Source organism: Ruditapes philippinarum, unplaced genomic scaffold (genome assembly GCF_026571515.1).
Source record: "Ruditapes philippinarum isolate M1 unplaced genomic scaffold, ASM2657151v2 ctg7773_1_1_1_1, whole genome shotgun sequence".
In the NCBI taxonomy this organism is placed as follows: Eukaryota; Metazoa; Mollusca; class Bivalvia; order Venerida; family Veneridae; genus Ruditapes; species Ruditapes philippinarum.
Window position 1 is genome coordinate 1 of NW_026861001.1, and position 15,488 is coordinate 15,488.

Genomic DNA, 15,488 nt, shown 5'->3' on the forward strand with positions numbered 1-15,488 from the left:
TTTTATGTAAACATACCGTTTTACAAACGTTTACAATTAAAATTACTCAAGCGAAAGATTCCGATTCCGCGTTACATAATATAGATCACTTTAGCCGTGTAGCGACGGGGCCAACGTGGTGGGTTTTGCGGCCGGCATGGATCCGGACCGGCCTGCGCTTACAAACCCTATTACAAGTAGAGAAACTGTTAGCGAGCAGCGTGGATCCTGATCGGACTGCGCGGGTGCGCGGGCTGGTCTGGATCCATGCTGGTCGCGGCCCATTGTGTTGCTTTTGTCGTGACGCGGCTCATTTGTGTTCAGACTGGGTATGTCACGCGGATATAGGTCACAGACTAACACGCGCATTAGTCTGTAAATATAAAAATAGGAGCGTTGCCTTACGTAACGCTTCATTTAAAAACCTAATCGACATATCAAGACAAATTGAGATAATAATAAAAATCGTTCGGTGTACATTAACTTCGTTTCAATCAACTTTTCTCCGCCTATAAGTTTTTTATTTTATCATTTTTGAATCAATTTGTCATATTTGAATATAATAATTTTCTCACACTTTCTCGTAGCCTGAAGTTATATACAAAAGAAGAAACTTTAAATCAACTTTTCCTTTTCTTTATGAAAGGATCCTCAATTTTTTAAAATGCGATCTTTGCTAGCCTACTTTGTCCTATTTTTTACCCGAATTTAATTGTTTCATAATTTTTGGAATGTATCATGTTGTCACTTTTTGTGAACTGATGAAAAATAAAGATATTTTGACTTTGACTTTGACTTGTAAAGAAGAGTTACACAGACTCATATATTCCGATCCGTACTGACATCATGTGTTTTAATCTTTCTCAAGGAAAAGTCAAATTTCCTTAATTACACGCATTTATTTTGACATGAATAAATATGGTTAGTTATAAATACATTGGTTCTCTTTTATATCTTGTTGGCGGAATGATGTGATAAAATGATGTCAATTAAGGCATATAAGCATTTTGCAGCGCATTTGAAAACAATCTTGCTTTTAATATGCAAAAATCAAATATATAAAATATATACAACTCCAACACACACAATTGTTTGATATAGATGCACTGTGCATGCGACTTTATTTTATTAAATTAGTTTTCTTTTCTTAAACATATTACTGTATCAAAAAAATATGTATTTCTTCACAGTTTAATCACTTTTATATATGTTAATGATAGTATTTTTTTTTAGTTACTACGTGCGTAAGCGATAAGTACGCCGCTTTGATAATGTGAGAGTGACTTTACATTTTCTTTTGTGCATGTACACTAAAGTTAACAACCTTTGTCTGACTAGGTAAAACAGGGTTTTCAGAAGCGAATATAATGTAAGATAAGAAACAGAATTTGAAATGTCTTGATGGCAAAGTTAGTAAAGTCATTCGAATGTCATACATGTCATACATATTAAATTTTATCTCACAAGTTGTCTCACTTTTTTTGCGTTTTTCTTACCATTTATTTTTTTTAATTTCACATTAGAAAAATGAATTAGAATAGAAAGGTAGTTTTGTTATGATATTTAATAATTTAGATATACATGCACGGATGATAGTAATTTTTATCCTGTATAGTGTGTAGTATGTAGAAGTCATAGTACTTTTGCAGTGCAGGAGTATTTCGTGCAAACTTAACTTTAGTTATTATTATTATTATTATTATCTTTATTTCCTCCATCACTGAAGAGCATTTACATTATACATATTACAGATAGTACAAAAGATCATATATACAGTAGATATAAATACAAGATTGTTTTAGAATTATATAAATTAGTAAAGAAAAGGCATAATTATAATATGTACAAACATACTAAAAGAAAAATAATGCAATTAATCTGTGATATCTATCAACAAATGTTAATTGAATGAATATATATATATATATATAAAGGGAATAAGCTACTTAGTTGCATAGATATCAGGTTCATATGTATATATCAAGAGCATCAGACCTGAGCTTGTTCAGTGTAACAAAATTACTTAGGTGAAGGCAGAGGTAAAATTCAATTCAATTAAGTAAAGTTTAAAGTTACAATAATTTTAATTTTGAGGAAAGACGATGAATAATTATTGAAAAAAAAAAAATTTATAATATTTAAATGATTGCCAAAAACATATTAAGTAATTAGCCTTAACCGAAACGAAATTATCAAGGCGATTAAGATGTGTTTAAGCTAGGCCAGTTGTTGTTATTTTATATATCGGATTATTGACTATCTAAAATCTACATTGTCTATGATTTAAATTGAGCAATAGTGGAAAAAAAAAGATAAAAAGGGATTCTTAATGAAAACAACACTTGTACGTTAACCTTAAACCGAAAACGAAACATTAAGGCGTGTAAGTTGTGTTGTGAACAAAGAGTAATGATATCACAAAAATGTACATTTATAATAAGAAAATTCATAAATCAAACATAAATAATTGAAAATATATAACATTCAGTATTAAATCTTTATGTACACGTTCATAACGCAATATAACTTAATGCAATGAAGTTATTCGCCATCTGCTTATATCACAGTTTATACATTGCTTAGGTAGTCATGTTATAGACACTTGCTAGGAACACCTTAAAACATGATACTCTCAGGCTATCGTTCATGTCAAAAGAATCAAAACCACTGAACATTTCTAAATGTTGTGATTCTGGTGAAAAGGAACAAACGATTTCGAATTGTTGTATGCCTAACATATGTGACAGGTTAGACCATAATGTAGATCTGATACTCTCCATTTTCTCACAGAAGAAAATAAGATGTAACACAATATAGTCAGTGGGTAATTCACATTTATCACACGTTACTTCATAGCTTCTTGAGAAAAATTTAGAAAGAAGTCTGAATGCATAGACACATTGAATCTGATATGTTTTATGCTGGCGACTGAATCTCCATAACATACAAGGTTCATACTTTGAGTGCAAGCGGGAGAAACTAGATAGACTGGCATCGCATAATATTCTATTGCGCCATTCGAATTCAACAGTTTTGTGAATGGCTGATTTGATCGTGTTTTTCCATGCGTATGAGGATTGTATAGTTCCAGTGTTCATGTAAATTCGTAAGAACGAAGTTAGTCCATACCGACCTAATATTTTGTATAAATCTGGGATAAACCCAGACACTTTTCTCGGTTCCAGCATGTACGACGTAAGTCTATTTGAAAATACTTGTTTAATTTTAAATTTTGTATTCAAACGACACAGTAAACCGAAGAAGAGGAGTTTCCTTTTGTCAATGATGACGCCTATCGGATACATGCCTAGGCTGCTTAACACGAAGTCTGTTCTTGAATTTGTCGGAACGCTTTGTATATGTTTTATGCATTGACGGTGAGCTCGTTCAAGGGGAGCTAACTGTGCGTCCGTAATGTCATTCCACAGTTCACTCCCATAAAGCGCTCGCGGTAAAACTACTGATTCATATATTTTCTTAGACGTGAGCGGGTTAAACCCATGTTTTTGTATTCCACAATCCGCACAGCTATAAAATGTTTTGCGGAGTTTAGTACAGCTTTCCTCTATATTTTGTGATAAGGATAAAGACTTATTACAAGGAACCCCTAGGTGCAAATAACTGTCCGTTTCTTCGATTTCTCTGCTTCCAAGTTTCCATTTACGAGGAACATTAGAGTTGTCATTGAAAACAACTACTTTACACTTATCTGGATTGTACAAAATTCGTTCGTTTTGAGCATTTGCATAACATATGTCAAGAAGGTTGTCAAGACAGTGTTTAACATGTGATATAAGCACCATATCATCCGCCGACGTTGGACAACCACATCGTATATCATGAAGTTTGAAGCAATATTCATTATTTTCTATTTCATTCATCAGCTGATTAATGAAAACGATATATAGGTAAGGACTTAGGCACTGCCCTTGTCTGGTACCTTGCAGAATCGGGAACCAGTCCGATGTATAGCCTTGTGATTTAACACAGCTAAAGCATTCTGTGAAGAATGATAATATTGCCTTGAATATTGTAATGTCAATTCCGGTATTGTATAATTTGATTAATAGAAGAGATGTCCATGTTCTGTCGAACGCTTGCTTGGCGTCTAGGAAACACGTATATACCGGGGAATTATTTTCTTTTGCGTAGTTGATACATTCACGTAACATATACGTTGTCATCAGGCAGTTCACATTTTTTTGAAAACCTCCCTGTGATGAGTTAAACTCTAATTTCCCGTCATCTTCAATTAACTGCATGAGGACTTTTTCATAAAGTTTAAGCACACAAGAACACAAAGATATTGCTCGGTAACTGTTAGGATCAGTTTTCTTTTTTATTGCCTCCCTTGAAAAGTGTTGAAATAGTCCCCTTTTTTAAATCGCTCGGGGTGTGGGATAAGGTTAACATTCCATTGAATAACTTTATTAATACACATTGAAGTAAGGACCCACCGTGAATAATGTTTTCATAATAAATTTTGTCATTTCCACACGCCTTACCAATTTTACATGATTTAAGTGCTTTCAAAAGTCATTCTTCGTCAATTATATGGTGTTTTCCTTTCCGCTGTGGTAATGCCTCTTTTAATGCTTGAAAGTCATTCTCAATTTTAATCCTATAGTCCGGGTTGAATGATGCTTCTTCATTTGGTGAGTAAAGCTCACTAAAATAATGCTTCCAAGCGGAATTAATTTCTTTCGGGTCATTCAAGACACAGCCATTAAAGTTCATTTCAGACCCGGCAGTGAATGGTTTCTTATTTCGTCGCTTATTAATTAATTTCCAAAATTCATTGTTATCGTATTCAGCAGCGGAGTCTATATCCTCCTCTTGATTCTGTAGATAACGAAAAACCGTATCTCTGTGAAAACTCCTAAATGCTCGTTTCGCAGCTTTGTAGTTTTCGTGGGTGGGCGTGCCTTTCAATTGATTTTCACTTGACCATGATTGTCTTTTTTTCTTCATTTCATTATGTAGTGTTGTCAGCGTTTCGTTCCAATATGGTTTAATGTAAGGCTTAAAGCGAACTTTTGGGATGTATAAGTCTGTCGCTAGGTTGACAATAAGAACGATAGCCGAGTATAATTCGTCAATAACTGAAGTTTCACTAATCTCGAGACTTAAAGCGCATTTTAGAACGTCACTATTGTCTAAGAATGATCTATAAGCACATAAATCGTCCTGTTTAACATTTCGCCAGTTAATTATATTTTGTGTACTTTTTCTGAAAATTTCTTTCGCTACATGTACATGATAACAACATACAATAGGCCGGTGTGTAGAAACACTAAGAGCATCGTCATCTAAAATTTGACAATTAATTACATTTTGTACACAAGTATCCTGTACAATTATATGATCAATGAGTGTCTATCACTATTGTACGGTACATTGCATAGCACAGCATTTATAATCTTTGCAATAAATGATACAAAACTTTTTACTTGATTGATAATTATAAAGCAATACTTTTGGGAAAAAAGTGCAATCCGAGCCTAGCTGTCTTGCATTGATATTTACCACAACCTTACCTACAGCATTACGCTGAGAGTTGGTAAATTTGTTGATAATTTAATTTATATAGCTAGCCTGTTTGAAGATAATAAACACAATATGATATCTGTTTTACACCTGGATGGTGGACTTGACCACCTCGTCAATTAATTATTATACTAAACGCACAGTACTTGTGCGCACGTGAAACATATCATGATATGGCGTTAATACGTAAATGTTTCACGTGCGCACGTAATACTGTCGCATTCGCATGTATTAACTAAAATATTTCCTATGTTATTTTATGCAATTGTCACATATGATACGTATATTTTATTTTCTGAATTTGATTTCATACTATCAGAATAATGCTATAGGCAAGGGAGGATATTTTGATTTATAATTTTTGTGAGAATTATCACTTTATTTTTAGTGATGGCACACTGTAAGAGATTCTATTGCCAACTTACCTAGTTAAACAGTCTTAACAATAAAAACAATATTAATATACACTATTGTATATTGAAGGTATTCATACGTTGCTGTGAAGTTATGATGAGATAGTTTATGAAACAATTGAAACTGAAACAAACAATAATCCAAATTTGTTAAGATTTACGTTTTTATATAAATGAGAAGTATAGCTGGGTATTCCGCCTTTTACTTAACTGGATATCATTGTGTAAACACGGATCTACATCTGAGTAGCAAATATCTGTACATTTTTAAACCATTTTTTTTTCAAACGAATTGACTCCTACTAACGATACTAATATAGAACGTAAAACGATCAAAATGATTATGTCAGTACTTTTTCCCAATTTTTCCTTTTACAAGTGTGAAATAATATATTCGTAAAAGTTTCATAACAAAAACATATAAGTCTCAATCTATTTTAGAGAAAATCCAATTCAGCCAGTGAATATGATACTACACCCAGTAAATATGATTTTATAAAAAGTTCTGTTGACTACTGTTTGGACCAATGAGATTGCAGCTATATTTAGATCATATGATCATGTTTATTATTATATGATCTAAATATAGCTGCAAACTCATTGGTCCAAACAGTAGTCAACAGAACTTTTTATAAAATCATATTTACTGGGTGTAGTATCATATTCACTGGCTGATTTGGATTTTCCCAGTCTAAAAATATTTTGAGACTCAAATTCAATGATCATACACCGTAGACTGTTAATTACGCGTGTTAATTACAAAAATAATTGTTGCTTTGTTTCTTTATGGCATATTTCACGATTAAAATATCAATACATTACTATTATACTTAAGGGTTACACCGCAATAATGAGTATACACTTGAATTATTTTTGTATGCGCAGCGTTCGCGTAGTCGTTGCACGCCTCACACATGCGTCTTTCTTCCCGCGCTTCAACGAGGCAAAATTTGTACATGTATAATTATAAGGTTGCACTTTTCTGATTTTTTAAATTTCTTAGCCTATTCATATAATAAAACAAATATTGACTAGTGAACCATTGAATATGATGTGATATTCACCGGCAGAAAGTCAAATTGACGTCGGCTATCGCCTCGGTCAATATGTCATCTGCCGGTGAATATCAGATCATATTCAATGGCTCACTAGTCAATAATTGTATAATGTATAACGCTGTTCCGAAAATCACGTGCTGATTTAGGCGCTAATAGCGCCCTCATGTGATCTGACGGGAACAAAAGCAAGGGAAATAATTTTCTTCTAATGCAATTTATTTAAACAAAGAAAATTTTATCTTTATGGGTGATCAACTTTTTTCACTTGACAGTGAATTTGAAACATTGAAGTGTACTGTTAACATTGTCTATGTTCTGGAAATACGTACAAAACTATGGGTAAAATATGAATTTGTCCGAAAATTATAAAATGTTTACATGATATAAAATACAAAACAAAGAAAACTTTAGAAACTTTAAAACAGGTAGAAACACAGCAAATGACTTACGACTAATAACAATCAAGGCTAATTTCTATTATTAGTAATTCTTTTGAAAATAATAATAATGATTCGAAATCAATTTAATAACTTGGTGACCATGTAAAAGGCAGTTCATCAATTATAATAAAAATAGTAGTTATTTTCATATATGTTTGAAAATATGTGATGAAATCAACTTTGATAAATGCTAAATTGATGAAGTATTTAACTATATATTATGGCGGCTGATTTGTGCCATTCGCTAATAAGCGTGTTTTCGCTCCGTGCCCCCGCCATTTTAACTTGTTAATTATCAACTTTTCGCTTTGCGGGGTCGTGGGACGAAAACACGCTAATTAGCGGGGCCGTGCAGCAAAGTTTTATTTATGAACTTTCGTCCCGCGCCCCCGCTTATAAGCGTGTTTTCGTCCCGTGACCCAGTCGTTTATTTCTTAAAACTCGCTCCGCGCCCATGCAGGGCGAACTTTTTTTTAATAAACTTCGCCCTGAGCCCTCACTCATTAACGTGTTTTCGCTCCGCGCCCTTGCCATTTTAACTGGTTGATAATCGACATTTTGCTTGATGGGGTCGCAGGACGAAAACTCGCTAATAAGCTGGGGCGCGCGGTGAAGTTTTATTTATTCAACTTCGCCCTGCGCAGCCGCTTATTAGCGTGTTTTCGTCCCGCGACCCCGCCGTGTTATTTCTTAAATCTCGCTCCGCGCTCCCGTGGGGCGAAGTTTAATTTATTAAACTTCACCCCGCGTCCTCGCCTATAAGCGTGTTTTTCGCTCCGCGCCCCCACCATTTTAAATTGTTACGTTTCGACTTTTCGCTTGGCGGGGTCGCGGAACGAAAACACGAATGGCACAAATCATCCACCATGATATATATTGAATTTCATTAAATCTTACTACTGCAAAGCTACCTACAGAATTACAGGCTGTTCATTTATTTCTTTCATCGTAACCTTAAAATTTTATTTTCCATTGATAGCTAAAAAAATATTTTAAATTTTGATAAGCAAGATTCAATGAATTTCCTTATTTGTGCTGTATCTCGTCTCGTTAATCTCGTTAGCAGTGAATACAGTTCTATCACAATTTGCGGGATTTCAATATAAGAATGGGTACCTAACAACGCAGTTAGCAGTGAATACAGTTCTATCACAATTTGCGGGATTTCAATATGAGAATGGGTACCTAACAACGCAAAGTAGTTCTACACAGATTTTCTTGTCACACACAAGTGATAAGATTTTGAATTGTCAGTAGTTCATTTTTGATTGTGTTATTTCTATCGTATATTATTTGCATGTTTTCAGGATATAATCAGTAAAAAAAATATCATTAGTATTCATTCGCGTTAACTTTGAGTAAGGAAGTAGTTCGTACCAAAACAAAGTTTTCGACGCTATTTTTGTATGTGAAAGCTGATCTCATCATTTTCTAAAAGTAGGTACAGAAAACTTAACAATATTTTTTTTAACTTAATGTAATCTGCTTTGGAATTCTTATTTGGATTTCATGATGTGTAACAGTGTTGATAATTCAGGTGTCTTGATATATTTTTTGTTTGTTTGAGTTGTTTCCCTTGGTTTTGTCTATGTTTAAGCGGCTTTGTTTGTAAAATGTTCTAAGTGTTCTTAATTTATTGGAAATTTGGATTATTGATAGTTGGTCAGTATTATTTTGAGTTGCATTTGGTTTAATCAGTGTTTTAAAGAGTGTATGTCATAGATTTGTTTTTTATTAATTAATGATTGTGGTCTAATTTGAAATGCCATCAGTTTTCGTGATTTGGAACCTTTATTAGGCTTTAAGAATTGTTTTCAGAAAAAAAGCAGTTAATCTAGCTCTCTGTTAACTTAATCTCACATTTCATTCCTATCACTTTGCACATTGTGTTTATTATATTTTGCAGAAGTTACAGCAGAGAGAGAGTTTGACAGTAACTGTGTTTGAAGAAGATGATGTTATTATTCAATTTATTGGTACATTTAGTTCCACGAACTGGTAAGTTTAGAATTTATTTAAATACAAGATATTGCTGATATTGTCAATACATGTATTGTCATTTTCATAGGATATTTAAATTTTCTTCATCATTTATATCATTATCATTTATTTTGTAAATCTGTTTTCAAATGTCGGTGCAGTGAAGTAGACAATCATCGTAACAGTAAAGTACTCTCGTGTGGCTGTCTCGATTCCGGCCTTTTTAATGTCACTCGTATATTTTAATTATTCTTTTTATTTGAATGCCTGTAGAAAGATATTTCTGATATTTTTAATGTAACGCTAAAAAAACAATAAAAATCTTTACAGTTTGAGTCAGTATTATGCGAATTAAAAGTAACTGTTGATTATTTTTTACACATCGCTTAAATTTCTTTGAGGTTTAATTACTTTTGAAGGGGGTTAATAACCAGGTAACAAGTGATAATTGAAAAACTTTGTTTTCAAACTTTCATTATCAGGTCACATGTGATAATTTCAACACTCAATCTATAAAAACAAATAGAAATTGAAAGTATATGTTGTATGTGCGCGGTCTTTAACTACAGTCCATGGCATGTGTGGTAAGAAATGATTCTGAAGAGGATATATATCAGCGTTTTTTTTCTCTACTTTGGGAATGGTGCCGGTACCAGAGTGATTGGGAAAAAATGCGTTATTTTGACTAAAATTGGGAATTGTTTTTAATGCATTTTTTGAGCTACAAATGAGATTAGACATCATGAATAAAGATAGCTAACAGCTTCTACTGTCAAAATAGAACTACTGAATGGTGATTTATATGAATATGTTGGATTTAAATGATTTTAGAAAAATCACTTGGCCTTTTGGGCATTTTGAACAGCCATTTTCGGAATTTAACATTGGAAATTGGGAATTTTAATGTCTATTTTCTATTCATTGGGAATGGTACCGTTTTAGGGAAGTAGTTATATAAAGAAAAAAAAACACTGTATATAAATACAATGTAAATCTATTTTCTTTATTAACGTTTATAAATGAAATTGAAAATAAACAACTTAATTTGAATAGTCCTTTCTTTGAAAAATAATGAAAATAAACATATGACAAATAAATCGTTTGACGTGAATTGTGAAGGATAACTATGGAAAAAAATCTGTTTAAAAAAAATATATATATATAAAACAGCTGTTCAGTATGCCAATAAAAGTTTCTTCCTTGCCAATCTAATGAATTCATCTATATATGAACGAATGTGTAGAATGATCTGAAAATATATTTAATACACTTATTAGTAGAATATTTACTATATTTATACTTATATACAGGTAGATCAAATAAAACATGTACAAATCACTTTGAAATAATTAAAAGAAATAAAGACACATTTCAAACATGAATTTCTTTAAAAGTATTTTAGCAATCAAGAAACATTTTTTGCAATGCCACTATTAAACCATGTAAAAATAATTATCTTAATCTGAATCGCGGTAATAATCTATGCTTGACGTAAAAGGGCGTCAAAGTGTAGAGAGTATGCCTAAACAATAGGCGGATATTTTTTAAATTAGGTTCTTTTTAACTAAGCGTCGCAGCGTTCTATCGGCATATTTTCATATATTAATACTTTAGCTGCACAAAATAATACTGTATCAATACATTCATATGTGTATAATTTTTTCACAGAGCTGCAATAACACCACATACAATTGTGAAAATGTGTCATATTTCACTCTCCGAGCGTTCCGCCATCTCATTCTGTCCACCTTTATCCGATTCCGCGCATGCCCGCGACGGGACTTTAAGCTAAACGAAAGTGTCCGATCCTTGTAATATAAATCCGTGATTAAATGAACTTATGATTGTGACTGCCAAAAGAAAGCATATAGCTATAATATGAAGTTAGGTGCTACCTATGGCGCGGAAAGATCTTATGAATTATGATTTAAGCATAACATGTTTAGTGTACATGTAAACCATATCCTTCTTACCATTAGCAAAACGAATAATTTGGTGGTGTTCAACCTATCATTGGAGCGATCTCCGATCATAAAGGGGGACCAATGCGCATGCGTCGGCGTTTGGAAAATCCCGTCCACCATTTTTGTTAATCTCTAATCACAGTTTTCGTTTGAACCTTATTTTTATTGTGCTTATTTATCAAAAACTTAAATGATATGTTAAAGTAACTTTTTATATTTATAATCGTATCAATGAAATGTAGGTTTATTTTCTGATTTTGTACATAATTCTTTCACCGGAAGTGTAACTTGGCATGCGTCTGCTAGCAATAGACTAAATTATGTAGACGCTCATTAAAAGCACTCTGATATCTATATTTAGCTCAAAGGGATTTCAAAATGGCGGCGCCCTGTTAACTTAGGATTTTTTCACAGCTCATTAGGTATAGGATATATATCTTTTTGAAATTTTCATTTAGTTTTAATTTGATTTCATTTCAATTGATATGCGTCATACATGTTATCTAAGAGAGCTACAGCCCTCGCGGAGCCTTCGGCCCCGCTTGGACTTTCCGCGTATTATATGTTCATATACCTACAGTATAAGTAAGCTGTTCAATGTGTTGTAAATATCTAATAAGTAATAGTAAAATCATACACCAATAAACACTTTCAGAACTAGCAGAGGAGAGGCTTTTCTTTCTTATCAGTAGTTTTACGAATAAAGATAACAGGTTGTTTTCTCACTGTATAAATCGTATGTATAATGGTCTGACATGTGGTAGGTTTAACAGTTCATTTAAAGACTTTGGAGTCAAAAGAAATGTTGAAAAATATACTGTGACGAAGCTAAGATCCAGTGTTTTCTATTGGTGTAATACATTTTAAAATCGGACATTTAATCATAACAAACTAGCGGTTAAAAAAACGGCAAATTTTGTTTTGTTTTAGCATAAGAGATAGCAATTTTACTCGAAGATAAGGGAAGCAACTCGTATTTTTTCACTCGATATACCTCGGTTATTTGCGTAGATCATATCGAAAGTGTTAATGGGTTTATTGTAATTGACCATAAATTTGGATGTTTTTTTATGATAATTATGCATTTCAGACATAGGAAATTGATTTAACTCTATTTTTATGTTGATGTTATTTGTTTACTTTCTGAGTGTTGATTTCCTCGATTTCATTGACTCGATGATTCATTCTCTGATTGATGATTGTTGATTGAATGTTCTAATGTCATTATGATCAATCAACTTATTGATTTACTGATTGATTGGACATGTCATGGAGCCTAATATAGATGGAGAAGAAACTGAGACGTCACACAGTTAAATTCAGTATCAATGGGGTTGTTTTAATGCAAGTTATCATATGTAACGGGATTTTCCAAGATTTGATGCATCCTGGGTAAAAGTAGCCAAAATACCGCCATATTGAATTTCCAGAGGTACATTGACAAAGAAAGACGAAGCATTTTATACTTATATAAAGACGCAATAGTTACATGTATTTATGTTCAAACGTACCATATACACTTTTCCACACAGATATTTCCTTAAAAAAACAATGTCGGCAATGTAAACAGTAATTCATGAATCCCGGAAGTTTAACGAGAGTGCGAGAATCAGAGACTAGCTGGAAAACCCGATAATCACCAAAGCGCACAATGGATTGTGGATCTGAATCTGACTATCAACTATTTTCTGAGCTTCCTATCCATTGTTTATATATCTGTGGACATGCAAGACGAATATATGTGAACTGTCAAATTTTATCAGAGTTGAACTGTGCAAAGTTGTTTGTTTAGAAGAGAAATACATAATTTTTGGAGAAACTTTTTGTTTGAATGATCAAGGTATAAACACTTTTTGTAAATGAACACCAGGCTACCATTTTCATACTAGTAATGGCAGGGCTTCCATTAATGGAAGTTTGGGAGTCATTTACTCCTTGAATTTGGCTTGTGACTTCCAATGTCAAGACATTTTGCAGTCTTTGACTTCCAAATTTTGGATCTTAATGGTAACCCTGAATGGACCTACATGTTTCACCTAAATTGTATTGGAAATATGTAAAAAACTTCCTTTTAAAAAGTTTCTAGCTGAAATTATGCGAAGAAATGCATTGGATACCTCAGATTATTGCTATGTTGTTAAAAAATTTCCAAGCCTTATGGTCACATATTCATGGAAAAATTCGAAAAAGGAAAATAGATTGTCTGGTGAATAGATTTCCAGTCTGCTTATCATTTACATACAAAACTTCAGTAGTGTCCCTGGGTTGACCGGTGGGGTCAAAATTAATCCTGTCTAATGGTAATGTTGTAAAAGGTTCTATTTTTTTGTTTAAAGCATAAAGTTTTATGTTTATATGTATTATAATAGATATATGTATAGGTGTTGTGTGTAAACCAACATGTGAAAACTCTGGAACATCATTGCTAAAGCAATATTGTTAGGTATAATACCATACAGGCAAGAAGGGTATCGGTATTAATATCATTTACTATAGATTTAGAATGCAAGAAAAGATAACATATCATTCCTCGCTTCTTAGTACAAAAAGTGCCGTATCACTTTTATATTTATATTAATGTTTACTGCATAAAACACTTCCTTTCTTTTCATTTTAAGCTAGACTATACAAAGTATATGGAGAGCCGTCCTACTCGCCTTGGCGTCCGCGTCCTTATTTCAGATTAAAGTTTTGGTTTTCCTTATCAACCACATGTGACAAGGTTCATAACTTTAGCACCACTATTTTCAGATTTTTTTCCCCTTGAACTTAGAATTTTCCTTAAAAAATATTATTTTTTACTGTTACTTCTTTATTTCTTAAGGGATGAACTTCATACTTCAAATATTATGTTCCATATCATCAACCACATCTTATATGACAAGGTTCATTACTCTAGCATCAATATTTTCAAGTTTATCTCCCCCTGAACATAGAATTTTCCTTAAAATATGTTATTTTTAGCTTGACTATTCGATAAGAATAAGTAGAGCTATTGTTGTCACCAGAGCGTCAGTGTTGGTGTCGGCGTCTGTGAAGCAATATTTTCAGGTTTATATCCCTTTGAACTTAGGATTTTTTTAAAAGAAATATTATAATTAATTTACTTTTAAAGGTATCTACTTCAAACTTCAAATATATATTTCTTATCATTACACATATATTGTGTGACAAGGTTCATAACTCTAGCATGACTATTTCCAGAATAACCCCCCCCCCCCTTCCTTGAACTTATTTATGTAATTTATGTAAACAAATGTTATTTTTTACTATAACTTAATACATAATTGATTTTCTTTCATAGTATTGTCTTCCATACCAACATATCTCATCCTCTTGATATTTGGCATACAGCATTGACGTTGTCCCATAGGGTCGGATTTGATTTCAGGTCTGTCGCTCACCACGCTCTGTTTACCGTTAAATTTTCGACATTAATGGTCAATGGTAGGAAATTTTCGTTTTTTTAAGCAACTACTTATCACAGTCTCTTGATATTTGGCAAACGGCATTTACACATGGTCTCATACTGGGAGATTTGAACTCATCCACTTCCTATTAACTGACTTAGTTAAATTTTCCACATTAATGGTCAGTGGTAATTTTTTTTCATAGCATTACAGCATCATGATATTTGGTATAGAAATGCAACCCGGCTTTGTCTGTCTTTGACCAATTTTTTTTTTTTTTTTTTTTTTTAATTTTGAAATCATTCATTTATTATTGTTGAAATCTACTGTATAATACCTTTAAAATACCATGTTCCCAGTACTTTTTATTTACATGCTTAAGTTGTTCTTAACTGATAACATATGCAAAACAAACCTGTACATCCCTTTATTAGAAATTGTCATTTAATTAAATGCATAATAACTATTACATTTGTTGATTTAATTGTTTCTAATGGTCAATAGTGTTACATGTATATAATTTTTTATGTTCATATTACATTTGCTTGTTTTTCTATCATTTCAATCCATTGTCTTAATCATTATATAACTTGTTAATACCTTAATTATGTAGCATTGTCCTATTTTGTTATATGCCCGAAAGGGCATATTATAAGAGTCTTACACCGGCTGCCGGTACAGACCGGAATATCTAGCT